Source organism: Megalops cyprinoides, chromosome 7 (genome assembly GCF_013368585.1).
Source record: "Megalops cyprinoides isolate fMegCyp1 chromosome 7, fMegCyp1.pri, whole genome shotgun sequence".
NCBI classification, from domain to species: Eukaryota; Metazoa; Chordata; class Actinopteri; order Elopiformes; family Megalopidae; genus Megalops; species Megalops cyprinoides.
In genome coordinates, this window is record NC_050589.1 from 11,267,011 (window position 1) to 11,279,910 (window position 12,900).

The following is a 12,900-nucleotide window of genomic DNA, read 5'->3' on the forward strand; positions in this document are numbered from 1 at the left end:
GTTAACTAAGTGAGGCTACAGACAAAGCTAGAGATTGCTCCCTGTGTGAGCGCAGCAGAGACACTGGGCCTGTCTGTCTCTGTCCCGCCTGGGTCCCTCACCATCCCCTCCACACCCCCCTGTGCCACGCTAGGGGCTGGCAGTGTTTTGGGTACAGCAGGCACGTCAGGGGCTGACAGATTTGGAGCTTGCACAGAAAGCACAGACGGTAGACACGGCTTTATGCTCTGTGCCCTGGGGGGGGGACAGGTCTGCGGCACGACAAGGCGCTGTCTCTATGTTTGCATAACCGAGCCTCTGAGCTAACAGCTCTGTACACATGCACACATATACTCACACACACACGCACATACACACGAACACGCACACACACACACACGCACACACACACATGCACACACATACACACATGCACACACACTCATACACAAATACACACACACACACACTTAGGTTTATAATGTGTAATTAGTTGACAGTCATAACAGCTGCTGCTAAACCATGTCACACACTGCAGTGGAGTGGAGGCTGTCATTCTGAGGCAGAAATGTTACAATTGAAATCTAACAATTGAGTTAGACATCTGCTGTTGGTGCTGTGACCGAATCTCCCACCCTCTTCCTCCCAGTTTCATACAGCTGTGGAGACGAATATTGACACATTCTGTCTGTATGACAGAATGTGCATATTCATCTCTTTTATTTGATATAGTGCTGCAATATTCCTATAGATATCCAGCCAAGGGAAATAATGATTCATCTCATGCCAAATCTACAAACCGGTTATGCTCATAACCCCCAGGGCAAAAATAAGAAACACTACAGTTATCATTAACTCTTACAGACTCTTTAAAATATGATCAACTAATGCGCACTGAGACTACTGGTGAAGAAATCATGACGCAGTGGTCCTTCACCATGTAAGTCTGGGGTTTAAATACAGTTAATCCTTTTTTCAGGTTTAGCCACTGGTATTAACTCATCATGCATTGGAATTTCCTCTTTGCTGACATTAAGCGACTGTGAGATATATAGCTAAAGGATAACTGCGTCTAAGTGCTCCTGCTGGGGCCATTAAGTCAATGGCAAAGACTGAACAGCCTAATTTTCCATTCGCTCCTGATCTATTAGTTGACGGGGATTATAAGCGTTAGTCCCCCTAGTGGTGGTAATTACAACTGCAGTTCCACTGATCTGCCTTAGTCATAAGTTATTTGCAAATCCAGTATACAGCAAAGGATGTATAAATGTTCACCCACAGTGAGTGGATCTTATAAGAACAAGCCGACACTAACTAGCTTGGAGTGTGCATTGAAACAGACTCCTTGGTAATTTTATGTAGAGCACAGGACATAGATGGCCACCTCTGCTTTGCTTGCCTACTATTGTATGTGGGGCTGGTCAACTCATTGCCAGCCTGGGATCGGTCTGCAGTGGAAACTCCAGCTCTACACAGAAGTAGCTGAGGTCGGTCAGAGGAGAAGCGCTGTGAGACAAAGACGTGGATTTCAGCCTACAGCTCAGCCTGTTGGGTATTTTAGCTCTGCCAATGACCCCATGCCCCCCCTCCCCACCTCATCCGCCCACACCCTGACACTTCCCTGCACAGTCCCCCCCCCCACAAGGCTTCGTCCTGACATTACAGCTTCGGGCCACCTGGCAGGAGCAGGGAGAGAGCAGAGCCCAGAGATGGAGAGAGGGACGCGGGGGCTGCAGGAAGAGAGAGAGAGAGAGAGAGAGAGAGAGAGAGAGAGAGAAGGGGAGGGAGAGAGAGAGAGCAAGGAGTGTCCGGCACAGTCTGAGGCACAGAGCATCTCACCAGAGCCAGGCCGGGACTCAGCCCACAGCTGTCCTGTACTTACCCTGACCAACAATTACACTCAGGCGAATCTGTTTCTCAATACAAGCATAGTTTGCTTTTGTTTTTGTTTTGTTTTTTTTTGTTTTTTTTTATTCATTTTGGTGGTTGGTGAATGCGCCAAACTGAAGAGGCTCATGGGACTGAGGAGGGAGTGACTGGTTTTTAAATAGTTTTACAGAACCAGCAGGCAGGCCAATTTAAATAACAGCCAACCATCAGCAGCTGATCTCTTTTTCACTGATCACATCAAATGCAGTAATGCCCTGTCTTTCTTGAGCCTCACATGATTCACTCATGAATCACTAAGCTGACAGGACCCTTATCAGTTTAAAGGGATGTACTATGCCTCCCCAATCTCCATTTCACTGGCTGCCATGGTAACGTGATTACAGAACAACCTCCCTTTAAACAGATCCTTTCCTGTGAACCATCCCCTTTCCAGTGTGTACCTGTGCCTGCCATGTAATGCTCTGGAAGGAGGAAACAGTGACAGAGAGTTAACTTAATCCATGATTTCTTGAGCTAGAGCAACATCAAAGAGGCATAAAATAAATTGAGGCAAATATAGCTCTCTTCAACACGTAGGGTGAAAGTTACCTGTGACTCTGAGACAGTCTTTGAACATGTCTTAATTAGACTCTTAATTAGACTCTAATTAGGACACAGTCCTAATCAGACCTTGTCAAACCTTGACCCCCATCAGCCAATCATTGGGAAAGGGTTTTAATGACATCATAAAGAACCCTGGCTCTGATTTATGTGTGGTGGGGAACAGTTTTGATCAGGTAAGCACCATAAACAGGTTCTTCGCTCTTTCACCTTTCTTTGTTTTGCTGGAGTAGTCTTCTTGCCAAAGACTATGAGTACTGCTCTTACAGCAAAAACATTCTTCTTCTGACTGAAAACAGAGCACGAGAAACGAATCCAGATGAACTGAGTTCTTATCTCTGAAAATACATTACATAAACGATTCCACCAGAATAAGAAATCGGGCCCGGGATGCCCTGTGGCACGAAGGCATGCACACCAATTTGCACTAAAAGCTTCTCTCCATCTCACAGGCCAGTGAAATATTATTCTTGTCCTCCTCCCACCTCACGCACCCTTTTCACAGGGACTGTGATCTCACTCTCCTGTTAAGACTAGGGTTCTGTTCTCACTCTTCTGTTTTGATGAGGGTTACGCCTATGGTTCTTTCCTCGCTCCCCCAGTTAAGCTTGTATGGTCCAGTTTTGAACTCCCTTTGGCTAAAGTGACATGGATTGCCTCCCAGTGCCTGGAGCTCTTTCCCCTCCCACGGGTAGAGAGAAAGGGGAGGGGGTGCAGCCATTTCAGCTCCAGCACTCCCTAAAACATCAGTGATTTTGCAATGAGTATCTGAAGAAGTGTAGGATTGCTCACCATCTCTCAGGGCTAACTGAAAACTCCACCTGTTCAGACTACGTTCTGATTCCCAGAACTTGGACTTGTCCCACGCCTTAGCTCCCAGCCAGAGATCACTTCAATCTGCATGTAAAACATGACAGTATAGTGCCTGGTAAAGCTGTGTTTATGGATCATTGTTAGGCATTACGCGCATTCTATGATACAAAGCAGTGTTGCTTTTTGGGCTATTTTTAGACACTCTGTGTGCCCTGAACACAGTTACTGCTGCATGTTCAAATCGCAGTGCTGTTTCATCCTGACACTCAGTCGCTGGCGTGTCACTTCCTGTTCTGTGCCTTCAGCCTTGTGGCTCTCCTGGCATGCGCTCAGTTTGTTTCGCTGCGATGTCCACGCAAGTTGCCCTGGATACGACGAGGTAGTGTATGAGTAAAGTAAGAGTATCACAGGCTGTCCACGGCTGGGGGCTGGGGAACCTAGATACAGGGCTGTCCACAAGCCCGATAGACAAGAGCATTCAGCACTGTATCAGCCAATGGAAATTCCCTCGTTTGCTAAGGGTTTGTGGTAGTAATAAGCCAGTAGACGCTAATTTGTTAATTCCCTCCCAGTTTGTGTTGGATTTCTGTACTTCTTGCAAAGACCTGCCAATGACGAATGACACCCTCAGCAGCTTCCCCCGGGCAACACATGCTGAAGATATTAGTCGCTGTAAAATTAATATTGAAAAAAAAAAATTTGAAGTTGAAAGCTTTCTGTTGTAACTGAATGCTATGCTCAGCTGTAGTGGCACTTAGAGGGATTAATAGTCTGTAAAAATAGCTTGCTGTTCTGCGTTACTTTTCGATTACCTGTTGAAGTGTTTTGCTCTGATTAAACGTGTCTCAGCAGTGAGTTTGGTGTAGCACATGGAGAGCGCAATCACAGCCTAGATTTACACAAGACGAGTGAAAAAATACCTCAACAGGGCTAGAGGGCACTTGCGTTCCGTTGTGTCGACCTGTGCTATATTATGCCATGAAAAGAGCACAAGTACTGACCAAAGAGGATTATGGATACTCACAGCTTACCTACGCACATCATTGCAAAGGCAGCTTTTTACATCATACATGCAAATGAATGTTATGGGAGGTAGGAATCGGTTTTCAGAAGGAAATGCCATAGACTCTTCTTAGCTTTTTCACAGCACTGAAGTGAGTGGTGCTCAGTAACACAAACAGCAAAACAGCATTTCAGTCCGTTCACCAAACCTACAAATGAAGATGGGGTCAGAGGTTACGCTTACAGTCCCACTTACAAGATACAGGATTTTAGACGTTTAGATGTGAGATGAATGTGGGCAGCATGAATGTATGCATATGTATTTTTCATCTATGATTACGAGGTCTTGCTGTAGGAAACACAAATACAAGCCATGTTGATGCTGTTTTCCAAATTTATTCAGAGAGTAAATAAGACATGGATATGGTGCCCATCTGTTGCAGTAAGTGGCAGCATTGATCTGAAAGACTAATGCCTGGTCTCTGCTTCCAGTTAACCCAAAACCCTGCCTCTTCTGTCCCACACATTGATTTTGAGCCACAAGACAGAGCCAGCGACTGAGGGCTGCAGAAGATGCCAGCCAGAGGATTCTGTAAATGATTCTGGGGGAAATCGGAGCATGCCTGGCTGGGAGGGGGCGGGGCACCGGCTTTCTCTCGCACTGTTCAGGGTAGCGTTCTCCTGTCTTTTTCAATTCTCTTAGGTTACCTCAATAACACCAGCAACCCTCAGACTCTCCCTCGTATCGATGCGCCTGACATCTCCACGACCACAAAGAGACACTTACTTACGCACGCTTGCAAACTCTCGCTCTGAGGCACAATCCTCTCCTCAATCCCTCAATGACATCAGTGCTCTACTCCCCACTCTGGGAGAAAGATGAGACTACCGGCCCACTCCTCGGTGTGGGCAGCGGAGAAAATAACAAAGGAAATCAGATATTCTGCCTTTTACATTTACATTTACATTTATTTATTTAGCAGACGCTTTTATCCAAAGCGACTTTCTCTGTCCCCCTGGCTGAGGTCTTTAAAATGAGAGTACTGTACCTTCCTGTCTCCGTCAGCCGGTGTCTCTTTCTTCAAAGCCCTCACTGCTTTAATTTCTCCTCCTGTAGTCTCCTGTATCATCCCACAGCATGGTCCAACTTGAATGAGTGAATGAGCGAGCGAGCGAACATGTGTGTATGTGTGGGACAGAGAGGGGGCGAGAGCGAGATAGAGAGAGAGAGAGAGAGAGAGAGAGAGAGAGAGAGAGAGGGAGGGACGGGGAGAGCAGAAGAATAGAACACTGGCAGCCTACTTACAGGAAACCTGAAACCTCAGGTTGTATTCAGCCACTCTCTCTCTCTTTCTCTCTCTCTCTCTTTCTCTTTCTCACAAACTCCTTCCCTCTTCCAGTGCCACATATAATTACCACCACCATACACTATTGAACCACATTCTTACTAACAGCACAGCTGTAGGCCAAAACCCAGCTTTGATTACCACAGTCGGCTTTAACTGTGCAATGCCAACTCTTCATTCCTGTAATGAAGAGGTACCCAATCATTAGACACCTGGCTTTGCTCAGAGTCTGATTTCTGATATCTGAACACTGTGTTCAGTCTATACACATGGTAATGAATGTCTCTGACCTTACTATTGTGGACCTGCAGATGAACTACAAGACATAGTAACTATCAAATAAATATCTATAAAGACTGAGACATTTCAGATAAAATGTCTGAAAATTATTCTGAGCATCATGTAAACAGTTGATTTAATTTCACCTAGCTTCCTATAAAACTATGACAAATAATTATGAGTCATGTCTTTTTGAGTAGCATCGTTAGTCTGCTGAAAATTAATGACCTGCACACCACCTCCACCACTTACCTGCAAAAGACTAAACCAAAATGATGTAGAAGAGAATGTGGTGCTGAGAGCCACACAAGTGTATTTAATATTTTGAGGGAAGGGAATGTTATATATATTTTTTTCTTTCATTTTTTTTACTGCTTCGTCATTTCCTTTCAGCTATCATTTTTTTTTTTTGTTTATAATATGTTGTTTATTATAAGCTTTTTACTTGTTTTTTATTCCTTCTCATTCCTTCCTCTTCCTATACTATGGCATTTCAGTCTGTTAGAGGGACCCAGGAGAGGGAGGGAGAGAGGGAGGGTTTCTTTGAGATGGCAGCATTAAAGAGCTGTTTCCATGCTGATAAAGCCAGCCAGAGTTCTTTGGATCCTTGAGGAATGTGATAGGTAAAGTCTCAGCAGACTCAGAAACACAAACAGGAGCAGGAACACAGTGTGATATGGCTCCGACAGGGGCACACGCAGCACGGCTCCACTGATGTCTTCCAAGGGACCGTCTCTAAACGGCCATTGTCTTTTCCCTGCAGTCAGGGGTACACGCAGTACCACTCTGCTGCCATCATCCAAGGGACTGTCTCTGAATGGCCTTTGTGAAATCCCTGCCATTAGGGGTACACGCAGTACCGCTATGCTGCTATCTTCCAAGGGACCATCTCTAAACGGCTCCCATATTTTCCCTGCCGTCCCATCCAATGGGCTGTCTCAGGTTATCTAGCCTTAGGTTGTCAAGCGTGTGTGAGAGATTACCCATCATCCTTTTGTGTTTAATTAACGGCATGCCTGTGGTGAAGGGAAGCTATAATTACAGGTTGTACAGGTTCATCCCCCTCCACCCTCGCGCCTGTCTCTCTCTCTCTAGCACACCAGATTAGATTTTCCCCCGTTCACTTACGTCATCTCCCACCTGGTCCAGCAGTGCATCAGGAGCCTACACGACAGGGCACGTTCACCAGCACTCAAAAAAAGCAAAAAAAAAAAAAAAATCCAGCCAACACAACATGTCTGTGTGGAGAAAACATTCACATTTACCTGTCTCTCTCTCTCTATACCTCCATGGTTCCTTTCATCCAGGTCTCCCCTGTGCCATTTCATTAAACGGAAATGATGTGGCAACATTTGAAACCTGGGGGAGAAACCTCCTAGCTGCTCCCTCCTCACCGAGACTGAGGGCTGTTGTTATACTTCACAGACGTGGCGAGTGATGTCATAAAGAAATGCATAGGGTGGAGCTGCCATGATGGACAGGTAATGGAATCTCTCTTTACGAGACACATGCTTTCCTACACTAAACCGTGTCGTGAAGTGGCATTCCAGAAAGCGACCAGAGGAAAAGAGGTCCAAAGCCGTGTCACAATTAAATCTCACTTGACTCCTCTCACAATGTGAAGCCAAAGCATGGGAAACAAAGAGAATCACAGTATTCCCTACTTAATCACATTGTATTTAAAATATTATCCATTTTTGCAGCTGGATGTTTAATGGAGCAACTCAGGTTAAGGCCCTTCGTTGAGGGAAAAGAGCTGTTCTTCACCTGGTAACAAGCCCAGTTCCCTAACTGCAGGGAAAAGAATGTGAGAGCTATTAGCTGCTGGTTAGGGGTGTGGAGAAGAGTGTTGATTCTGGATGACAACAACCCTGACCCGGGTCACAAAATCCCACCATGCACCACTCCCTCTGCTTAAAAATCAAAGACTTTCAGGCTGTTTGGCAGCAGGAGGGAAGCCAGCGGAGATACAGCTGCCTGAGAAAGCTCTGCACAAAAGACCCACAAAAGAAAATATCTCCAGGTATGCATGCCTCGGTCTGTGTATTTATCTTCCCAGATGCAGATGTATTGAAGATGGCTATCAGACAGTGTGGCCCTTGTGTTGATGCACTTGCGAAATATACAAGAGCAGCTCGATGGGGTTCAGCCTTGACAAAAGGCTGCAATCGCAGCTAAGCTGGAAACAGAAACCTCTACAGGCAGCTCTTTGAAGAGGAATTAGCCTGCAGAAACCTTTTTAAGATCACAAATCGCTCTTCCAGGCAGACGAGTCATGACAGATTTATCAAAACCACATTGTTCTTACAGTACGTAACCACCAGCAGTTTTTTTTATTTACTTTTTTTTTTAAACCTGAGATCAAATCCATTAATATTGCTTCTTAACTTCGGCTGAATGTTGTTCCAAAGGTAAAAATAATAATATTAATGTTACCCCATGAATAAAACAGTCACCGAATCCACAATTTGTTTGAGCAAGGAGAACAAAGCTTTAAATGTTTTGGCAGCAGTAGTGAGCACATGTCAGGTAGAGTTGCCAGTTCTGGTCCAAAGGTAACACAGATTAAACAAATCTCCTGTGGAAGGAGAAGGGAAAATAATAAATAGTTTAGAGACAGATTAAGTACTTAGATATTCTTCTCTGATATGGGACCAGCACAAAGAGTTAATCCTTCAAATCTATATGTATACAGCGTCCATTGTCCAAGCATCACGCTTCAAATTAAAAACACAGAGTAGCAGGTACACACAGCGCATTGTGAAAATGATCTCCTCAATCAGCTCCCCAATCAGATTGCTGCTCTGGAGCTTCACTCTTTCCTCCGATGTCTAGGGTGGTCTCAGGGTGACACAGCTGGCTGCATATCTGACAGCACATGTGACACTTTATCCCTGAGCTCAGATGTTCTGCCACAGGTGATTATCGGTCGATCAATTCCAGCTCAAAGACATTCATGATAACAAATAAATATCTCATGTAGCCTCTTTTTTTTCTCAACCTTCTAAAGAGGTCTGTTAGCTGAGGGCCGAAGGGTGTGGCCCTGGGCTGATTGCCATGGTAATAAGAGACCGGATCAGTAGAGCTCCGGCCTGCCACCCAGATTCTGTCACAGGATAGGGGAAATGACCTCTGTGGCGTGGCACTGCCAGGAGGGCCAGACACGCCTACACTACCGGGCAGGACTCAGCTGCCCTGGCACACAACCGCACAACCGAAACACGAAACGCGTGTCGGGGACACAATGCCCCGGATTCAACTCACATTCAACCTAAACAATGATTCACAGTTAAATACAAGTATTATACTGCCATCCTGTTCGAACATTTTACTGTCTTTCTTCCTCACAAACACAATTTGGTGAGAAGTGCTCACTCAATTTTTTTTAGAAAAAATGTGTTTGGATTTTTAAAAAGTAGCACTTTAATTTCATCGTTGGTTAAAGTTTAAGACAAAAGTTTGACTGAATCCAGGGGAAGGTGGGTCCAGGTAATGCCCTCTTACTGAGTTCATCTTCTCTTCTTTGCAACGCATAGAGTCAGATTCATTCAAACAATGCATTGGCCTTAGTTTTAAGTGGCTTTTTTTCAATGTTTTGACTTATTAATGGAGGCAACTGACAGACATGTGGTGGTGTACAGTATAATGAAAACATAACACTTGAAGTGTGACTTAGACTGAAGCAGCGGTTAGATTGAATCTGGGACACAGACTGTATGAGCTTGTGAGTTGATGCACTGTCTTCTCTCCAGAGCCCCACCAGGGCCATGAGGCTTTTAGTGAACAACATGGTGTCCTCCGAGATAAACAACATTTTGGAAAAGCAAGCACTCTGTCTACCTCTCTCCCTCTCTCTCTTTCCTTCTTTCTCTTGAGAGCAACCAGGGAAGAAAATAGCAACCGAAACCTCAACATCAGGGCGCAAAAAAAAGCTTTTCTTTTTTTTTTCCATATTCCTCTTTTATATATCCGTGTCCTGGTGTAATTGGCTGCCGGTTCTGTGTGGCGGGGAGGCCGTGGGGGGGGGGGGGGGGGGCATAGCAGTGACCCAGCGGATAGACGTCGCTCCGGGACGGCTTTTCGGCGCAGCCGTGCTTTCCAGAGAGGCTGGCCTCAACGGTTCCCTCTCTATTCTTAGCACAGGGAGTGAAGCGTGGTAAACAGCTTCTCCCTCGGGATACAGGGCCAGGACTGAGGCCCACTCCCTTCGCCTTCGTCCCTCCAGGGACCACAAACCCCCAGCGTCCCCTCTCTCGGCCTCAAGGGGGCGACACTGTGCAATCCCACGCTCCAGAGTGAAGCATGGGGGTTTTTTTGCCGCAGTTCGGAGTTTTCCCAAACAGGCTCGCCCCACCCTCCGTGGCTGATTCCCATAGCTTCCTCCTCCTCCTCGCTACAGTACAGCTTTGCACTGTAACAGCACAAGCATCCTCCCCACACGACCTCCAATTCATGCACTGTAGTTCTCAAAACACACAGAACCACCAAGTCTATCCACCGAGTCCATCCACAGTACAAGTCAGGAAGTTACACCACTCTTTCTAACTGTAGGGGTGGGGGATGGGGTTGGTTAATTCAAAATGGGGACATGTGAGGAGCCCCATGTGCAGAATGGACTTTCTGCAGATGGATCTTCCCACAGTAAAACGGCCACACTCAATGACACAGGGGCTTTTCCCTCAGGAAAGAGGAGACTGACATTACAGCTGCCAGAGCATGATTTCTGTGTGTGTGTGTGTGTGTGTGTGTGTGTGTGTGTGTATGTGTGTGTTCGTGCTTGTGTACCTGTGTTTGTATGTATGTGTCCTTGATTTTTATATAACCATAATAAAACACGCAATGAATCATCTTCTGTTGCTGTGTGCTCAATCCCTCTGTATGTTACCCGACTTGCCCTGAACGCTAACAACCTGCGCATTGGCAATATCTGAGTGCAGCAGTCCCTCACAAGCATAACATGGATACCAGTCTACCTCACCTTTAAACAGGCCTTACTGGGGGGGTCATGACAGCCCCAGGTGAGGAACAGTGGCTTCTCTCAGATCCTTCAATTGTTAACTGAGCACCAGTGAATATCTCACGGCTGTGAGATGGGGCGATGAGAGAGGCATCCGCACCAGCGTCAGCTTTCATAATCAGGTGCAAACAGTGTGTGGTGAAAACATGCAGGCTGGGTCGCAGTGAAACGCCACACATCAGAGTGCAAGGCCAACATCTTTCTGCTCTGGAACAACAAGCACATCCTCTCAGTCCTGCTGTCCACAGCTTGTAAAGCAAAAACCACAGAGCAAACCAAGGCCTGGTCATCACAGAGGTACCCTTTTTTCTGAAACATTGCCATTTTGCTGGTGGCCCCTTGGGAGTACATAATCAGCATTTATTTGCTTAGTTTTTTTTCTGCATCAGGCAGCAACTATGAAAAATGATACTTATGCTCATTTTTATCACTGATCTGGCTATCACCATTACCCACAATACATCTTGTCTGACTGTCCAGCATATTTAAAGAGGATATTAAGAATTGATTCACATACAGCACTGTGTGTAGTAACCAAGATGTCACCTGTTCTCTTTTAAAGGTATATGGGACCTGGAACTCTTTCGCCAGACCAGGAAGAGAAGCAGAGTGCACAGTCTCCTCAGTGATAAACTGCTGAGGTCTGTTTCTATTGTAGTGTGGGAAAGCAAAATAACACAGTGTGTGAAATCCAAGACCCTACATCTGCTTACATAATAAAACGTGTTAAACTCAGTAATAGCACTTCATGTGGGCTGTTAAGAACTGGGTTCAGCAACCTACTGCAGAATACCACAGCCAAAACTCACTTTACTGCAGTGTAGTTCAAGTGAAGCTGGCGCTGGTCAAGAAGTGCAACAAACATTTATTTGTAGAGCTAAAATATTTAAATTAGTGCAGCTATAATTATACATACATACACACACACACACACACACACACACACACACACACACACACACACACACACACACACAAACACACATGTGTAAGCACATGCACACACAAACACACTCATGCATATACATTTTATTACATTACTGGCATTTAGCAGATGCTCTTACTCAGAAAGCCTTACATACAGTTTTTTTTTATGTTATCCATACATACCTATAGGATTACAGAAATCAGCTTTAAGCTGCCAGTCAAAGCTGCTTTGCTGTAGGCGCTGACATTTATCAAAAATAACTACTTTATTAGTTCATAGCAAAATAACTAGACAGTCACACACGAACACACACACACTCTTTATATGAGCGAGATAAAAGTTAAAAGCACTTTAAGAACTGTCAGCCTTTCTTTAGTAAATTGACATTTTAATGCCCCAATTTGCTAATGCCCCTCAGTAAAGTTCTGAGATGCAAGATGCAAAGCCCAGTGATATCGGCTGTATGTCTCTCTTTTGGCCACTAATATTTAAAAGGGACAAACGATTGGATGACCTTGTCTTTCACCCCTGACAAGGCAATTCCCATTCCCATCAGTTGGATTATGCAGATGGTCAAACTGTCATATTTACAAATGATTAGACTGAGCTGTAGCTCTGAAGCCCCTAGATGAAATATGCACGCAGGCTGAGAAAGTGGTGGCCTTTCTGGGGGGCAGGGAGGGTGATGACTGTGTACTACAGGGCATGGGAGGGGTAGCCCAAATTATTTACATCACTGTGCTTACAGTATGCGCCTGTGATGTATTTTTTTTAGAGCAACTCAACTGGGAATTGAACCCGTGACCCCCTGATGGCAAGCCTAACTCGAAACCCACATTGCCACTGCTGAACACACGGGAGAAACAGCTCAGGGAGAGAGCAGATGCCCTTTAGTCACTGTCACTTAGAGTAATCGGTCCCCAAACAGCATCCCTCTGAGGCAGTAGGGGGGGATTGTGGAAGGCCTGGTGCTGACCTTACAGTAACCTTACAGAGTGGAACGGAGTCAGACAGGCCTGTGGAGCACGCAGGCTATCCCAGAATCC